The sequence below is a fragment of the Furipterus horrens genome, unplaced genomic scaffold (assembly GCF_987537825.1).
Source record: "Furipterus horrens unplaced genomic scaffold, mFurHor1.1.pri manual_scaffold_6, whole genome shotgun sequence".
NCBI lineage: Eukaryota > Metazoa > Chordata > Mammalia > Chiroptera > Furipteridae > Furipterus > Furipterus horrens.
The window spans coordinates 126,529,339-126,549,829 of NW_028327176.1; the positions used below are offsets into that span (position 1 = coordinate 126,529,339).

Sequence of the window (20,491 nt, forward strand, 5' to 3'; positions counted from 1 at the left end):
GAATGTTCTGTGTTGGAATTATGAGGCAGCAAATATCTTTAACACCTTATTTTTCAGGCAATTTTTTATAGTTTAAAGCACTGAATTATTTCCTTCATCACTGTACGAAAGAGTAGTATTAAACATCATTTGTATCTATAAGTGAATTAAGGTTTTCTTCAAGTGTAAGTTTTATTAGAACCAATGTACATCACTCTACCCTACAATTTTTAAAAAATTGGCATTTTTTTCAAGAATCCTCATATTTTTATCTCTCCCGCCTTTTTTAGTCATTAAATGTTACTTTTTTCTTAGTTTTTATTTTAATGTATATTAACAGTCACACCCTTCTCACTCTGTATTTTCTTATCTTTGTTTCTATAATAATGATGTGCTCTACAGTCAGTATAGGCATAGAATTTTCCACTTTACAAATACTTGTGAGTGTGTTGTCACATTTGTTCTTCACTCTCACCTGAGCTGGTGAATGACTTACCCAACATCAAAGCTCTTCTTCATGGCAGCACAGAGACACATCTGAACTCATGATTCTAAAATCCCCACCCTTTCCTCATTTCACAGTTTTTTTCTTTTGTATTCAATAGCAAAGTATTGCTTTTTATGTACATTTTTTTCCATCGTTAATAATATAGTGCATGTTACTGTTAAATGTCAGCTGAGAAGTTATCTAAAATGTCCTGCCTGGTGGCATGTTTGCCCACAGAGAAAAAAAAGATCTGTGCTCTTCTTAGTCATGAAGTCATTGATTTCCAAATCCATTTTAAACAGAAATCAACTTGTGTAAAGGGAATATACTTTCAGTTAGAATGAGATAAATGAAAATCTCAAAATTGAGAAAAATCAGTGTGAATCTTAGGTAGTAACTGAGAATGAAAAATGTTAACAGTGATTAAAATAAAAAGAAATATCACCTCATAATTGACTGAAAGTTGTTCTCTAAAGTACTAATAGCCTATGCCTTTATCTCTGTAAGGGTAGATTATATAACATTTTTCTGTATTTTCTTGTCTTGTTTTCACAATGAATAATATAATAGAATTACAGATAAATTGTAAATGAATATTATGTCAACCTCTAATTCTAATGTCCTAGTACTATTTCTATAAACTACATCAATTATATTTGTGTCTAAATTTTTGAAAACATCATGCACATCCTATTTGGGACCTTACTGTTATCATTTATTATTATATATAGAAGATTATTCTGGTTAATTGCAAGTGGTTATATTTTCATGACTTCATGTCCAATCATTATTTTTGCACAGCAGTTTTCATTTATTGCTGAGATCTGTGGTTACTCTTTTATGTGGTTTGAGGATAAAATAGATGCTGCTCATCTGTGGGAGGCCATAGGTTTTAGGTAGTGGGATTATATAATTTATGCTCCACAGAGGAATACTTTTGGTATTGAAAAAAAGCACCAGAAATAATTTGAGGCAATAAATTAAAACTGTTATTTTCTTGGGAGAACTGAGATACATGGTCACTTTAGTTTTAAGTAAGTCCACAATAGTCTGTTCTTTTATAAGCCATTTTCTTAGTCTGGTGCATATTGCCACATCATCAGCATTAGCATCATCATCGAGGAGGTTGTTGACCCTTCGGTAAGGAGTGTTCCCAGCTTGGCCTTGTTAAGCAGATATAACCTTAAAAGAATGAAAAATATAAAGTCCTGAGTAAAACTTTTCAATTCTCTTTTTAAGATAAAAGTTAAATCAATTATATTATAAGTATAGACATTCATCCATTCCTTGGTCTTTGCAGTAGAGATTATAAGGTCTATCAGTACTACTCACTGGGAGCTGAAATCAGAGAAACTCTTACAGGATTAACCCAGTGATATGAATGGGGTTAAAGGGACCGATGAATCCTGCAACAACTGATCTTTAAAGAACCTCTGTCTTTTTCAAAGGGTAAGATACATTCATAAGACGTAGCACGTGCACATAAATATTATAGAAATGATAGTGCTGAGATATTCTCACTTTAGATACTCCCATCACAATTTTAAGATATCAATTGCATTTTCTCCTGAACCTCCTTTGGTGCTCTGGTGACTCTGGGTCCTGGGGCAGGGTCTGGGCACTACAAGTATCTTTTATTACAGACATAGCGCATAACTTGATGAGCAAATTGAACATTTGTTTCCTGAGAAACAGTTGTGTATTTAAGTTAGAAAAGTGAGTGCACAATGTGGCATGACTCCAGAGAGACACAAGTGGCTGGTGGCAGAAACTGGGAAAGAAGTGGGGCTGAAGTGTCATAAAATATTTAAAAAGCAGAGTGCAAGAGAGAGCCCTAGAAGGTTCAGATCAGATGTTGGAAACTAATTTGAAACAACGTAAAAGACTCAGTGTAAAACACATACGTGCATTCTATTTGTTCCTAGGACCTGCCTACAGCATTTATTTAAACCAGGATTTATGAATATGGCAAAACAGTTAAAAGAAAGGAACTCAGCCCCGGCCAGTGTGGCTCAGTTCATTGGAGCATTGTCCCATAAATTGAAAGGTTGTGGGTTGAATTCCTGGTCAGGGCACATTCCTAGGTTGTGGGTTCTGTCCTCGGTCAGGGCACGTACGAGAGGCAACCAATTGATGTTTGTCTCTCATGTTGATGTTTCTCTCCCTCTCCCTCTCCCTCTCTCTCTCCTTCTTCCTCCATTCTCCTCTCTCTAAAATCAATAAGCATGTCCTCAGGTGAGGATAAAAATAAAAAATAAAAAATAAAAAATGAACCTACACCATGGGTTGAGAAATTCATACATTTTGATTATTCATCAGCTTTTAATGGTTATAAAGCAGAATTCAGATATGACATGGTAGTTCTCCCTCATCAAAGAATTGGTGGTTGCCTTTGGTCAGTCTGGCAAAATAATTGGAAGCCTCCTACTTTTAAGCCCCTACTTTCACTCACAATTATTCCCAGCCTACTAATTTGGTTTTTCAAAGTGATTTTTAAGAATAACCTATGAAAATTAGTACCATCGAATGCTTTGAGTCCATCAGCAAACACAGCAGATTTCCATCTACTGCTACATAGGCCACAGCTGTCACCCATACACAGTCACCACAAACATGATAGAGTCCAAAGGTAAGGCTGGATATAAGGCTCTTGCCTTCCTTCATCTCCTGCCTTTCTGGCTCAGTGCCCACTCTACCTCCAGCTTTGTTTACTAAGTTTTCAGTTTTCAAAAACTAAAATTTCCAAATGTCCCTCCTTAATCTGTAAGAGTCTAGAGGCTTTTCTACTCTGATTTCAGTTCCTCTGTCATTCTAATGTCATTTTCTCTTTATTTTCAAGAAATATCTAAAAATATTCAGACTGTTGATAGCATCATTACTCTCTTTCCCTAATATTATTATTGATTTGTTTTTATATTCAAATATGGTATGTTCTTTCAAATAGTTTTTAGGTACAAGGCGATAATCAGATTGTGGACTACATTGACCAACATGTTATGGAAGTTCCAGCTTTATTAAGTCTAATTAACAAACTTATAAGATGTGGTGGATATAAGCATAAATTGTGAGTTAACACATTCATTTCCTCACATATTTACCTTTATTTAATTTACTTTGGAGAGAACATTTAATTTCTACTTTCTTAGAAAATTTTAATTATACAATACAGCATTATCAAGATATTCTAATTTACCATTCTATTTTCTAATGAGTAACTGGAATACTTCCATGAAATAGAAACATACCTTTATCAACAACACTGGGGAACACAATTTTCATGGAGTAAGATCTGACAGTTGATTTTGACTAACTTTTGGCATCTGAATCCAAAAATTACTCCAGTTTTTCTCTATCACATCAACTTTTTAAGGTACAGGATACCCTCCCTTTGTCCCCAAAATCAGACAAAATGTACATACAAAGGAAAATAAAGAAGAAAATTACCTGAATATACTGTTGATTTAGAATTATTTTATTCATATAAAGTCAATTGTGTACAAGTAGTAAAGTTCTGCTACCAAACATACATATTAGGGTATTTTATCTTTTCAAATGATAGGCTAGGAAATGCCAAAATGAGATACTTGAAACAGTCTCCTCCAGTTGACAAAGCTTTAACAAATTGCTTCATGAGACCCAGTTTTATGTGCAGACGTGGGAATATGATGTTCTTTCTGTCAACAAGTGGCTCATGTAGCATGTTTGGATCACCAGGTTTGAGGTCAGATCTTGGAGGCCAATTCAACTCCACCCAATGCTTCTCATGAGCTCTGCTGTCTCATAAACACAGAGAACAGGGATTCCTGGTGTATCTGCATTGCTGACCAAGAAGGAAGCATACCATTTGAAGGTCAACACAGATGACCCCGTTGTGCTTGTGATATTGCAACAGATCAATTACTTTCTTTATGTCTTCATATTCTTCATGAAAACAAACTGAATAGCCAATTGGGACTGCACCAAATAAACTGCCATTGTGGAGGAGGGCACACTTCAAGTTCCACTTTGAGCTATCAGTGAACAGTCGCCATTCAATTGCATTCTAGATTGGAATTCCAATTCCTCCATTAAACCATGTATGTTATGGCAATACACAAAGCCACCATCACTTTGAAAATACTGCAGAAATGCACTTTCTCTTGATCAAAAGTAGGATGCCTTCGATTCTTTTTCAAGCAAGTTTTTCTTGTGCAGTCTTGATGCTAGGAGTTCTGAAGCCTTTCTGAATAGTCCCAAATCTTGTGCCAAATCATTCAACTCATGCTGATCAAACCCCTTACAAACTGAGTCATCTTCAATTTCAAAATCTTCATTATTGCTGTCATTTAGTTTTTCACCATGCTTCTGTTTTTCAGAAGAGCGTAGGTCAGTGAAAACTGGCACTGGGATTTCAGCTGAATGAGACACTGGGTGTATAGCTGATGGTAGACTAGGATACTCTATTTTACATTTATTTTGCATGTTCTATCCTGACGTTTTCACTACACAAAAGTTAACAGTCCCTTGAATGATCTCTGTGTTCTCACCAAACCATAGGTATACCATTTGGCCATTTATCACGTGTTCCCTTTGTCCACGTCTGCATCTATGTTAATCCACCTTTGAGATACCAGAAATAATACCCCTCTAAGGCATAACCATCCTAAGAAAACATATAATCTTGTTAACTGTCCTGTAATCCATTCTGGGCCTTGCTTTCTCCTACCTCCATATAATCTTCTTTATGTTCCCTTAATCAATTTGGCACAAATGAACTCTTATAAAAATTGTCTGCAGGTTTGGACATATCTTGTATCAGCAGATCTGAAGACTGAGCATTATAGACACAGGCTAGATATAGTTTAAAAGCTTTCAGGTGGGATCATATTGACAGGAAGAAGTCCAGTCTGCGTAGAGCACAAGGAGGAGACTAAATATAACTCATAAGACTCTTATGAATTGAATTCACATGGACCAGTCCCAGGGAGATGAATTATCCCAGAATGTACTTACTATATTCAGTTTCTAAATGTCTTAAGCAGAGGACTAGACTTTGGTTGTTAATACTCAACGAAAGTATTACCCTTAGAAGACCCTGACTAAGCAGCTAGCCAAATATCTATAAACACATTCTTTTCTTGAGTTCATTAAATGGATCCTGACATTAAAACAACAGTAACATTTTGTGGATTCTAAATTGTACATGTAGACATTATAGCCATGTTATAAAACATTAGATCTGTTGTAGCCTAGAAGTCCTTTGGAAGGATATATTGGCTCTCTATAGTGAAGAAAGCTTAAGGTCAAAAATAAATATATTTTCTTTGTATGTTATAACTTGGCTCTGATTTCTTGTGATGAGATTCTTGATCCTCATAAAGAAGATTATTGGACATCTTGAACTTACCATCCCACCCCCAAGAATCAATGCTTATTCAAGCCAAGTTGAAGCTTATTTTTGAAATTCAGAATAGGGTAAAATATCAATGTATTTGGAAAACACTACATTTGAAAGATAATTTGTCTATATTGTGCACTTCTTTTGTTCTTGATAACATCTTTTCTTTCACATATATCTCTGTGATTTCTCTGTACATTTTTTTTTCAGAAAAAGGTATCAGGTTTCCAAAAATAAGTAATACAACTAAGCAATTTCTCTCCTAGTTCATCTATAAAATAAAAAAAAAATTATGTTATCAGAATTGGAAAATCTCTTCGGCTTATCATTCATTAACTTTTCCCCTTGAAATATGATGACAGAGAGGAAAACATTGGCTCAATGGAAATCTCACTTTACATGCCATTTTAAGATTTCCATAGGAATAATTAAGGGTAGTTTAATGTGTAGAGTTAAATATACTATGCTCACATAGCAATTTAATTTATGATATTTATGTATATTTAAAAAATTTTAATTCCTGGATTCGTCGTCGGCAGCCGTCCGTCTCGAGAGACGATGGTGTAGCTTCTTAAGAGTCTATCTGCACCGCCGAGAATGGCTGTGCAGTCCGACTCGGGAGTGACACGGTATCTGTCTCCTCCCGTGTTGAATCGACATCTTGCGATGTCGCTGGAGTGTCCTCTCCAGTGAAGCTGAAGCTACAGAGCCTGGGCAGGGTGATATGGAGGGTCTGCTGTTGCCCATGCAGCAGACCCCCCCTCTCTTCGCAGCTGAAGGGTCCAAGGGAAAGACGGAGTCAATACAGCTTGGCTTCAGGTGTGCCGCAGGAGTTGCCGGTGTTGACTACAACGTCAAACCGCCTTAGGGACTCCGGCTCCGGATTTTCTGTCGGGGTTTACTCCCTTAGCCTTTCCCCTGAAGAGGTATGCCACAAGGCAGCGGAGGTTTTTTGGAGTCAGAGTTTTCCTTCTCTGATGTGCCCTGACTGGAAGATCGAACCAGCGACACTTAGCTCGCAGGCCGACGCTCAATCCACGGAGCCAAACCAGCCAGGGTTAATTCCTGGATTAAGCATTTAAAAAACAGAAAGTAATTTATATTAAATCCTGCCAAATCAAATTTATTTTATCAGTCCATAAAGGCTAAAGAGTTTAAGATGGGAATAGAAAGTAATTTAAGAATTCAAGAAGTGGAAGAAAATTTTCATTGCCTGACATAAACATTGAGACAATCTTTTCTTTGCCAAATAAGTTTGATTAGTAGCATTTTTGAGTCATCTCCCCTCCATGACAATAAATTATAACAGGTAACCTACAGAATGCTTAGAAAATGGAAGAAGTTTAGAGCTACTTGTTTCAAGAGCCCCTGCTAAAGAACTTTACATTTTAATTCAGTTATTTATAAATTCTACCACTGCTTTTGTAAAAGTAAATCAGAATGAATGAAGAACACTTTTATTTTTATTCCTTAATAACTTAACACTTGATCCTGGAACAAAGCTAGTTTTAAAAATTGATTTAAAAAATCTGTTAAGTCTGAGAATTCAATTGATCTGTGAGGTAATCCAGGGCAATAAATACCTTCACATTGGTGGGCCTGCTTATGTTCTGCTCAGAATATTTTAATTATACATCAGAATTATGTTTGTTGTCCTCAGACCTAGGAACATTGCACAAGGCCAGTCCCATGCCTCCCTTCATTTTTAATGTCCTCTCTCCTGTATATTTGTACTTTTAGAGGAACTTCTTGTTCCCATCAAATGAGTCAGACCAGTTGGGGACACTAATTTATTTTTAATGAGTGAGTGTCAATCCCAAACTAAAGGGGTTCTGTCATTCTGAAGAGCATAGCTTAAGTTTCTGGCAGGACTGCCTCTGCATTCAGATACTACTTCTACCTAGTTTCTGATTTATTAAATTATTTTATTAAGGAGCACTATCTTTCAGTCAACTATTGGAAATAAAGTCTCAAATCCAAATCTTCCTATGGTATGTTTAAATAGCTGACATAAGTAACCAACACAACCAAAGCTGATGTCTTCTTTCAGCTCAGATTTTAAAAGTGAGAGAAGGGCACTGAAAATTTTACAAATATTTTCAGAGTGCTAAACAGGCACGATATTTCCCTTTTAATGTAACTTGAGATTTCCTCAAACCTGGATGTTTGAGCATAAAAAAAGTGAATATGCACCTTCAGAATGCCCTTAAAAAAGGCAGCTCAATGTCCATGCTGTTGAAGTCCCATGGAGAAAATGTTAGACTGGGAGCCAGAAAGTCTGCATTCCCAACCCAGTGCCTCCATTCCATTACCCCAATACCCTTGATGGTTGTTTAAGATTTTGATGTTCCTCACCTATAGAATGAGCCTCAATTTCAACCTTCAGGCATGTAAACAGTGAAACAAAACAGGGTCAACTTGTAGTCACATTTAAAATCGCATACAGCTTGCTGTTTTTCAAATGTGTAAGGCAATCCCTGTGAAATGCTTTACAGATGTATTATGCCACCTAGATTAGATGTCCCATCTCCAGGTTTGAGGCAGAAAAAGAATAAGATTTATTTATTCTTTTCTTAAGAGTGAATGAGAATTAATAAGATTTTTGTACCATAATTGAGTAAAAGGAACTGTAATTGAAAAAATAATCTTTTGTTCTGTTTTCCCCCAATTGCCTCTGTGTGCTTCTTCTATAAAATATATTCTTATAATTGATTTTCCTTCTATTTTTAACTAAACATGAGTTAAATCCATTCAGAATTCTGGCCCTGTGTGTGTTATATTAATGTCCACTAGATATAGATACGAAGTTAGAAGGAAGTTTGGAAGAAGCAATTTTTAAAAACACAATTATTGAGACATTTTAAATGCACAACAGTGGTTGGAAAACTTTCCCATGGAGAGATCCTATAACACTGAGAAGTTAAACTTGGATTCATCTTGAAAAACTGAATCCAAACTTGGTGCTGTATACAGGATGTCATAAAGCCCATCTGGCCACATTGGTGGTGGGGGAACAGTCTGAAAGTGAGTGAAGGAGAAGATGGACTTCACACTCCATCATATTTTGGAAAGACAGGGCCTTCATATGACCTTGGGGCATTTAGCCTGCCAAGCAGTAACAATGAGGAAGAGAGCCAGGTATATTTAAACCTGTTTCAACTTGAGACAAACTTGACCTATTGTTTATATTAAAGCAAAGAAAACTGAGGGCCACTCTAAAATGCTTCAGTCTGTATAAAGTTTCCAAGATTATTTAAATATATGTTATTGATATTAAACATTTGAGAACTGATTGGAATGGAATTTAAATATAAGGAAACCCACTTTTTGGAAGATAAAAATGTATGTCACATTTAAAATATGTTACATATGTGAGGTTAGAGGTAAACCATAATTGAGTCTATAGCCTAGCAGATTGTTGGGGGTTCTTTATTTCATGTGTCCTTAGTGGGATATTTTGAATATGTTTTCTGATTAACAGAGAGGAAAAGAGGGGGAAAAAAGAATCAAAATAATGTGACTTCCTCTGGAGAAATGTGGTTTGAGTGCTTGAGAAATGAGTATATATATTTTTTCCAATTATAAAAAGAACTGGAAATAAAAAGGAGCAACTGTATTGTTTCTAATGCCTAGCTTTTTCAAGGCTCCCCCTCTTAGCTGCTTATGCCTCATAGATAATCCAATTTTTTTACCATGTAAACACCTACGGCACTAGTCCTGGAGGCATCAATTATAGGCTGAATAGGAAATATGAAATAGCCTGGCAAGAACTCTATCCAAAGGGTGTACTTTGCTTTGAGTGGTGACCAGTGGAGCTAATGAGGTCATCTACCTAAAGATACATCATTAATTAACAAATATAGACAAATGGTCGTGTTCCATATGCCTGAAGACACAAAGAAATCAATAAGCAGAAGCTATAAGGAACTAGACATTGGATGACAGTAGGAAGAAGTAGTAAGGAAAGAACATGAAGCAGAGCAGAGAAAACAGGGAGCTATTAACAGTAAGACTATTCTACTGAAATATATGAAATATCTGTTTTTGTGGGCCAAATACAGAAAAATATCCACAATTTTATATGATTTAACCTTGAAAACTAGTTTTTACCAGAAATTAGTTGGATCAATGTAGTGGTTGAAAGTATGTACTGGGAAAATAGCTTCCAGAGTTGCTGAGGTACCATAAGAACTCCCAGTACTGGATTTCATCTGATATTTTTATTCAGGATAGAGGTAAAAATGACTCTATAACTTACTATTTAATATGGCAGTGAACGTCTTTGTTCCACAAGATCCAAAACCATCTAACAGAGTCATCTAAAATAAATATGGAATTAGTAACATTGACATGCCCACAGCACTCTCAACAGAAAATAATCACCTAAATGGCAGAACATACCACTCTTTGAAGATGTACCAAGGTCATCTTATGTTTTGATTGTGGCAGAGGTAGTATCCTAGACATAAGAACATTTTGAGAATGCAAGAATCATCAGAAGTGAGTCCTGATAACTCAGTATATAATCTTCCAGCAATGAAAGAAAAATGAAGTGTATGAAGTGGCTCAAAGTTTTCACAGGCAAAATTTATTTGCCTTGAGAAAGCTCAAATTCTGCAACAGAGATAACATAAGATGACATTCTTTAACCAAAGGAAGCACCATAGTAATAAACTATAAGGCCACTGGGAAAAGTGTCCCCAAATGGAATAAGCAATGGAAATGAAAATGTGAGTTAAACAGTAAAGGAAACAGCAGGAACCAAGAGACAAATGAGGTTAATGGGAACTTGAGAAAGAAGGGCACTTATCTTCAAGGCTCCTTTAGTTTTGTGTATCAGTTAGGGACAAATATATTTTTTGACTTGAGTTATAAATGCTTGTACCCAGGGAGTACACTTGTACACTTTCAGGGGGATATAGGAAATACACTTCTTCATTCATCACCATGCTGATGTTGTCATCCAATGATGCATTCTTAGTCTTGTTTATAGCACTTGACAGTTGCTCAATCATATTTGAAGTTTTTGTATCTTTAGTTATATAAAATACTGTCCTTCTTGGTTTTGAATCTACTGCTTGATGTTTTTTTCCCTCTTGTTTTTAATACATGGTTGCATAAAGCTTTGACCTTGAATATAGACATTCTTAGTAGGAGGAAAATCATAGATGTGTTATCATAATCTTACTACAAGTTCCAGCTCTGCCACATTTTACTTGTGAAAAATTAAATAATTAAATTTCACAAGCCCTTCAAGTGTAATAAGAATCTCATAGGGCCCTGGCTGCTGTGGCTCAGTGGATTGAGCATTGGCCTGCAAGCCAAGTGTCGCTGGTTCGATTCCTAGTCAGGGCACATTACTAGGTTGCACATCAGGTCTCCAGTTGGGGACGCAAGTGAGAGGCAACTACACAGTGATGTTTCTCTTCCTCTCTTTCTCCTTTCCCCTCTCTCTAAATATAAAATAAATAAAAAACAAATAAATTATAAATAAATAAATAAATATAAATATATATATATATATATATATATATATATGAATCTCATAAGATCGCCATGCCATCCAAGTTTTTAAAGAGTACATATAACTTCAACCCCATCCATTGTCAAGGTCACTTTGCTCAGTTCAAGCCATATAGCACACCAACTTAGCATAACAGCCATGTTTGGTTGACAAGTTGCTGCTCTAAATTCACTGCTGGTGTCTGGTGTCTCCATTCCACCAGTTATGTTATATCTGAACTCTGCCTCTGCTGATTAATTCAGCAGTTGAATGCTCTGCTTAGCTCACAAGGGCCTGTCTGTTTCTGAACACTCTCTTGGACACTGCCACACTCTGGTCCGTGGAAGAACCCTAATTCATCCTATAGCTAAAAACACAAACTTATTTTCTTCTTGTTCTGTACTTCAGAAGTCCTTTATGGATTTCACTGGGCTAAAATCAAGGTGTTGGAAGGGCAGTGTTAAGGGGGAATCCGTTCAACTTGGCTTTCGCAGCTTCTAAAGGCTCTCTACACCTCTTGACTCTGATTCTCCCCTTCAATTTTATTTTATCTTTAAGATTTTATTTATTTATTTTTAGGGAGAGGGGAAGGGCGGGAGAAAAAGAGGGAGAGAAACATTGATGTATGAGAGAAACACCAATTGGTTGCCTCTCACATGCCCCAACCAGGGACTGGCCTGCAACCCAAGCATGTGCCCTGACCTGGAATCAAACTGGTGACATTTCACTTTGCAAGACAACACTCAACCAACTGAACCACACTGGTTATGGCACCCCTCTGTCCCTCTCCCATTTTAAAAACCAGCAACATAACCACTCTGACCCTCCTTCCATACTCAAATTTTTTTCTCTGATTCTATTCTTCCTCCTCCTTCTTTCACTTTGAGGGAAATTAGTGATTACATTCGGTCCACACTGATAATTCAGGATCATCTCCATATCATAAGGTCAGTTAATAAACAATCATAATCTCATTTTTATTTCCTCTTTTCCATATAGTCTAATACATTAGCAAATTCTAGAGATTTGGACTAGGACACCTTAGCAGGGGCATTGAATAATTGCCTATTTATAGAACCAATGGGGCAGAGTTTGGTGCAAACTTGGATCAGTTGGGGTTAGTGGACCCAGATTCTGCCCATCTATTTGTACTATTAAAAAAACTCTTATAATAGAGTTAATTGCATCTCAACATAATTATATCATATTGCAATAGAGGTAAACTTGGCTTCAAATTATTACACTAGTTCAAAAAGGATATCCTCTCTGCTGAGAGAAACAATGAGCTATGGTATTCAAGTTCCCAAATTCAATGCACTTGTCCCTGCATCTATCTCCACATCACTCCCAACCAAGGGAGAGAGCAGCTAATTCTAGCACCTTTTACCTATGCTTATCAATTTGTATAGAAATTTGTATTGGTTTCTCTCCTTCAAAAGATAGTATTGTTATTACTTTGTATTTGTTCTACCAACTATGTATTTAAAGAAAAGAAAAAGATTTCAACTTTTATAAAAAAATTTTCTAAATACTTCGCACATATCAAAATATGTTTATCTTTAGATCAGTGCATACTAGGGAAATTTTTTAAGGATTTAATTTCTTACTTTTCACCTAAATATGAGTCAGTTGACTTGGAATTTTAAGAGATTTTGTTTGGAAACTAAAACTAAGCTGAGATAGAATGGTTCTCTAAGATTACTAAATTATACTAAATAATTTTTTGGTTTAATTATTTCTATTAATCATTACTTCATTGAACATTTTTTGTAATTAATTCTATTGAGATTTTCATCTATAGCTTTATTCTGCTTTTTGAGATTGAGAAAATATATACATGTGTGTGGGTGTGTGTATATATAGACGTGTATATGTTTAATACAATATACAAACAAAAATGTAATATAAGTAATTTTGGGGTTCTTGCAAATTTGGTATGTTTATTTTTATATGGACATGTTTTTAATTTACAGAAATTAGGTCATGTTTAATAACTCATTCTATGTTTTCTTTTATCAATCGACACCACAATTTAAAAATAATATATCCATATATATCTATATTTTTATGACTTTAAGGATTACATTTATTTCAGCTGCTTCACAATTCTCCATGTTGCATCTATGACATCGTACTATATAGGTCTCTGGTAATGGAGAGAAGATCTGTTGCCTCCAAATCCCTTTCATCAAATATGATACAACAGTGAACATTTTACCATATGTCTCATTAGGAACCTATTTGAGAGTTTGAGTCTATACTCAGGAGAATATGTGAATCAAATGGCACATATATATTTACTTTGGCAAAGTTCTGTAAGGCTGGTCTCCAGAATGGTTAACACAAGTCTATATTTTCAACAGCAGTGCATCACAGCTTCTATATTCCACATCTCTGCCAGCAATAGTCACTATTCTAGGAGATGCCAAAACAAAAGGGAACTTTTAAAAACAATAAAATATATGAATCAGAAAAGTAGATAGTATTTTATTCACAATTTCTTCTTTTAAACTTGTACTAATATATATTTTAAAATATCTTATAAATAATAAACTCAGACTGTAGCTTAATTTATGAGTTTGTATCAATTCAAAATATGGTACTTATTCTAGATGTTGAGGGCCAACTTAATTGTTTATGTTCAAATGTTTGATATAGAGGAATGGGAAAATGTGAACAAGATGACAGGGGAAAGATCTTAGAGTTATGGTATAGAAATAATAATATTTTGTAGAGCTAAGCCAGTATTTTGTTTCATGAACAAACTTCTGAAGTTATATGTGACAGTTTTGCAATCATTGTTTTCCCCATTGAGGGAATCTAAAATGTTCATTTTTAATAGATCTCAACAGTACAGAAAAAAAAAAAAAGCTGTTGGAAGAACAGATGCTTAATGCACTTACTATAAGTTCTCAGAATCCCCTCCCCAATTAACACACAAACAGATACACACTCATACACACTCACATGTGTACACAATAATCCCCTAAGATGTTTCTACAATTGAGGCCAAGTCATCATGTCCTTAATTATTTCTGTACTCTTCACAAAAATGTTACTTTATTACTCTCAACCTTTAAAAATATAGTAGTCCATAAAATTTTATGCATCCCAGTGTTGTTTATAATAGCAATACATCAGTAAAAAAGAACTTTATATATATTTAATGAATTGTTTAAAAATTATGATACTTCCCTACAAAGGAATACAGTATAGCCATTAACTATTTTAAATACTTAAATCACCATTCTTTATCTATTATTTTTATTGTATTTTTTGAATTACAATTTATCTCCCTGTACCATCTTTTACCTCTATACTTACCCCAGGAGTCACCACCTTGTCTATGTCCATGAGTTCTTTCTCTTTTTTTTTCTTTTTTGCACAATCCTTCCACTCCCCAACCATTTTTTTTGTATATTTTATCTATTATGTTACAACAGTTCCAATTCTTTTCCCCCTTTAATCCACTTCACCTAGCACCCACTTTCCCCAAGCAATCCCCCAGCCCCCGCAGTTCATGTCCATGGGTCGTGCATATAAGCCCTCTGGCTTCACCCCTTTCCATATTCTTCCCTCTTTTTAAAATAATTAATTTTTATGACAATAAAGAATAACAATTCCCCCCTTAGACTTAAGACCCCTTACAATCCCACGAAGGACAATGGTTGAAGGTCTCGTGCTCCTCTAGCTGCTTCAAGCTGGACATGGTCATCGTCCTACCTACCTTTGGGTCCAGAAATCCCTAATAAGAGTGGTGGTGTGGAGGGGAAGGTGGCCTTCCCACATGAGGAAGGATCGTGCAGACTCCAGGTTAGTTGGCTGTCCCCAGACCACAACATACTTGGTTTAACAGGCTGGCATCCTTGTTGTATTCTGGGGGCAACAGATTCGGCAACAGGGTTAAAAGACATCATCCAATCCATAAACACTTGATGAAGAAAGAGAGGGATTAATTTTTCAATGTCCCATATTAGGGGATAAAAAAAAGGCTCTTTAGAGGAAGGTGTGCAATGCACATCACACCTGTCCAAACCCCCCCTGCCTACCATACTTAGTTTGGGCTGAGGGGAATATTTTAAGCCTCCCTCCCTCTCAGACCTCTGGGCCCTTTCTGTCCAAGCCTTTAGGATAGAAAAGGGAAACCACTTTTAAAATGAAGCTCACACACCACCCCATGCTTCACCAACCCAGCTACTAAATTCAGGCAAACCATTGAGTATCAGGAGGCAGCAATGCAGACAGGATTAAGTGAGGCCTACACATACAGACAATAACTCAGGTAATGAGATTATAGGCTTATGCCCTATGAAAACAGAACACACACATTAATTTATGCAACATAACCCACAAACCAGTCTTTATATCTGCAAGACTCTCTTATTGGAAAGATATCCAGTTGCAAAGCATTTGACATTCATTCTTCTTGCCTGTAAATTAAGCATCTTTGATGTCATAGACCTAGTTTAACTTTCAAATGAAAACAAACTTTAAATGAAAATAAACTTTAAACACAGTTAGCTGCACTACTTTATAGTCTACCACTGAGCATTGTGGTTTTTCTTGAATTAAAATTTTTCTCCCTAAGGTTACCCTCCTTATCATTAAATAGACCATATTAAGTCCAGTTTTAATTTATCCTATTTGTATTCATAAACACAAGAGTAGCAAATGATCACATATGATCTTTACATCTGCTTTGCTGGAATTTACACAAGGAACCTTTAGGGTGACTTTGAGTCTGCCTTTCAGGGCACAGGAGCTGAGCCACATACCTGCCATTCAGCCTTGCCTGTACACACCTGTCTTTTCCAAGTCCTTCAGGTTTTCATTTGTGTTTTAAGGTCCCTTCTAGTCATCTTTCAGGAAAGCAACTTTCTTTCCTTCCCTGGAAAGATTGCCATGGACCGCACAACCAACCAAGGTACGAGGCCTTTTTTTCTCGTGGGCTTTTATTACCTTCGAAAGTCAATTCCAGTTCCTCAGGACTTTTTGGTAACAACCAGAGCCCAAGCATGCCTCATTTAGGCATGACATTCCAGTCAAAGTCATGGTCAACAAAACCTCTATTAACAACTAGTATTATTAGTTTTATGCAAAGAACCTTATATTATTGCTTACTTCTTCAGAATGCCAAATTCTGGAGGGATCAGGTAGGGAGAAAAATATATAATGTGAAGGAAAATTCTTGTCCTTCTAATATTCACTAAAATTTCATTTCCATACTTTACATTTTCTTTTACTCACTGTCCTACATGAGAGTTTTTTTGGGGGAGGGGTTTGCTGGCTCATTTATTAATTTATTTTTCTTTTATTTTTTACCCCACTAAAATTTTTTGTTTGTTTGTTTTTCTATTACAGTTGTTCCACTTTTTTCCCTATTGCTTCCCTGTAGCCTGCCCACCCCTTCTTCCAAAGTCAGTCCCTACCCAGTTGTCCATGTCCATGGGTCATTTATACATGTTCTTTGACTAGACCCTTTCCCTTCTTACCCACTTCTCTCCCTCCCCCATTCCCCCTTGTCACTGTTAGTCTACTCCTTGTTTACATACCTCTGGTTCAATTTTGTTCATTTGTTTGTGTTCATTCGTCTCCTGTAATAGGTGACAGCATAAGGTATTTTTCTTTTACTGCCTGGTTTATTTCACTAAACATAATTCTCTCTAGTTCCATCCATGTTGTTGCAAATGCTTGAAGTTTCTTCTTTCTTTCTGCTGCATAGTACTCCATTGTGTAAATGTACCACAGTTTTTTGATCCACTCATCTACATATGGGCACTTAGGTTGTTTTCAGGACTCGGTTATTGTAAATAATGCTGCTATGAACATAGAGGTGCATAGGTTCTTTTGAATTGGTGTTTCAGGATTCTTCAAATATAACCCTAGCAATGGAATTACTGTGATTGTTAGGGTATAATCCTAGCAATGAAATTGTTGGTTCAAAAGGCAGTTCCATTTTTAGTTTTCTGAGGAAATTTCACACTGTCTTCCATAATGGCGGAACCAGTCTGCATTCGCACCAGCAGTGCACCAGGGTTCCCTTTTCTCTGCATCCTCACCAGCACATGTTGTTTGTTGATTTGTTGATGATGGCCATTCTGACTGATGTGAGGTGGTATCTCATTGTGGTTTTTATTTGCATCTCTCTGATGGCTAGTGATGTTGAGCATTCTTTCATATGTCTATGGACCCTCTGTATGTCCTCTTTGGAGAGGTATTTGTTCAGGTCCTTTGCCCATTTTTAATTGGGTTGTCTGTCTTCTGATGTTGAGTCATATAAGTTCTTTATATATTTTGGAGATCAATTCCTTGTCTGAGGTATCACTGGCAAATATATTTTCCCATATGGTTGGTTCCCTTTTCATCTTGCTGATGTTTTCTTTTGCTGAGCAGAAACTCTTTAGTTTAATGTAGTTCCATTTGTTTATTCTTTCCTTTATTTCCCTGGCCTTAGGAGATATATCAGTAAAAATGTTGCTGCATGGAATATATGAAATTTTCCTGCCTGTGTTTTCCTCTAGGACTTTTATGGTGTCACGGCTTACATTTAAGTGTTTGATCCATCTTGAGTTTATTCTGGTGTATGGTATAAGTTGGTGGTCTAGTTTCATTTTTTTGCATGTTCCTGTCCAGTTCTGCCAACACCATTCATTGAAGAGGCTCTTTTCACTCCATTTGATGTTCCTTTCCCCTTTGTCAAATATTAGTTGACCATATAGACCTGGGCTCTCTATTCTGTTCCATTAATCTATATGTCTCTTCTTATGCTAGTACCAGACTGTTTTGATTACCGTGGCCTTGTAGTATAGTTTGGTATCAAGTATTGTGATTCCTCCTACTATGTTCTTCTTACTCAAGATTGCTGTGGTTATTCGGGGTCTTTTTCAGTTCCATATAAATTTTTGAAGTATTTGTTCTAGGTCCATGAAAAATGTCATTGGTATTTTAATAGGGATTGCATTGAATCTATAAATTGCTTTGGGTAGTATGGACATTTTAATGATGTTGATTCTTCCCATCCATGAACATGGTATATGCTTCCATTTATTTGTATTTTCCTTCATTTCTTTCTTCAGTGTTATGTAGTTTTCTGAGTATAGGTCTTTTACCTCCTTGGTTAAGTTTATTCCTAGGTACTTTGTTTTTCTTGTTGCTGTAGTAAATGGGATTCTTTTTTCTAGCTTCTATCTCTGATATTTTATTGTTGATGTACAGAAATGCCTTTGATTTCTGAATATTGACCCAATCATTTTTTAATATGGAATTTTACAGTTTGTTGAATGTTATAAACAATATAAACATCTGTGATCATTTACTATGATTTTATATACATATATTTCTATGCATAGATAAAACCTTGCAAAATATATAACAAAAGTATTAACAGTGATTATTTCTGGGTTGACTACAAAATGATTTTTTACTTCCCCTTTATACTTCCCAATATGTTTGAATTTTGCATAATTTGATTACTTTATAATAGGAAGAAAATTATTTAAAAACATTAAAATTAAAATCTTTAAATGAAATTTGACATATAACTACACAATGAGACCTGAGTAATCAAAATTTAGGAAAAAATATACTTCAGCTGTTGGGACTCCATGAAAATCTCATTTTTTCCTCACCAATATATATTTAAAAAAATTTGAAATGTCTTACTCATTTATATATTCATTTATTGGACATTTTAGAGCACATTCTCTGTGAAAAGCAAATGATATACAACCTGCTTTCACAGGAAGTAAGTACTAGAATTAAACTGATTCAATGAATAAAAAAGCTATTGGTGTTAAATTTATATGTATTTGTATCATGACTTGTATTAATATGTGGTTTTTAATTTTGCTTTTGTCTTTAATTCTATAGTGTTATTTTTTTCCTATTCATTAAATTTACTTTAGACCATGATCTGAAATTCTAAAGTATATTCCATAATATAGATGTACATTTTAATTTAATCATCTCCTATTCAATTTTGCTATTAAATTATGTCTGAGGATTAGTATATAAAATTATTGTCCCATCCATCAGTATTTGGCTATGGTGCCTGTAATGCATCTTTCAGAGCCAAATTCATCTTGTTAAGAATTTTCAACTTGACAGGTGAAAATAAGATTTACTTTTTCTTTAATTATGTTTTTAAGAAAAATTCTGGAAAACTTTTTCTAGTAAACTGTTTCTTTTTGTCAAAATCACTGGGATAATTTTGCATAATTAGTACAAATAACAAATACTTAGAAAAAAATCTCAATTTTAATGAGACCTCATTCAGATACTTGGAGAATATCAACTGTTATGACTGCTTTATTGACAGTAACTTTTTAAAATTATATAGATAGTTTTGGCTCAAAGACCTGAGTATCTGGCAGATTTATTCTTATTTTTAATCATTATCTTAACTTATAGTCTATGAGTAATTTAGAATTCTATTAACTCAATTAAGCACAAATAGATTTTTTAAAAGTACATTTTCATATCACCCTGCTTATCTTCCTGTAATTTACACAAGCTTTTGGAGAAAAAAAATGATGATAATGTGTCCAGTTACAGGCTATTTCAAGTACATCTTGACTATTAACTTAGTCAGGACTGAAGTTTCCTGAATATTTTTTTGATACATAAATTTGTATTAAATATAATCCTTAAAAATTTAGGTCCGCTTCTTTTTAGTATTGAGGCTAGACTCAGCTAAGTTATAGTTGATGAAATTCAAATATAACAACCAAAATTAACTGAAAGAAATGTAAAATTAATGTAAAGTCTCTTTAATAATGCTAAGATGTGTTTCTTTCAAAGCACGTATTGAATATTTTGAAAAATCACTTTCTTTTGACTGTTCTTTTTCTAATGACAATGAGCTCCAAAATCTCTCTCCAGCTCAGGTTTAGCCTCCCTTAAATTTTCTCATATTAAATGTTTGAGCTGTGTATCAATTATCTGTTGTTTTAATAATGTTGCAAAGCAACAACCTCCAAACCTCAGGCATATAAGCAATAAATATTTTTAGCTCACTAAACTGAAGGCTTCATTTGATTTGGACTGGGCTCATACATACATCTGTGGTTGACGACAGGTTTGCTAGACAGCTCTGCTGATATTTGGTTGGATTTGTTCACATGCTGGAATAAGCTGCCTGTTGGTG

General features: G+C 35.2%; 1 long non-coding RNA gene across 1 annotated transcript in view; it reads right to left on the reverse strand.

Annotated features, from left to right (window-relative positions):
* Positions 1–1,472: 1,472 nt before the first annotated feature.
* The window catches only part of LOC150007385 (uncharacterized), a 40,970-nt gene continuing 21,951 nt past the window's right edge, over positions 1,473–20,491 (reverse strand). Inside the window, exon 3 of the long non-coding RNA XR_016511815.1 lies at positions 1,473–1,648. This is a non-coding gene — a long non-coding RNA (uncharacterized LOC150007385). The remainder of the gene's footprint in view (positions 1,649–20,491) is intronic.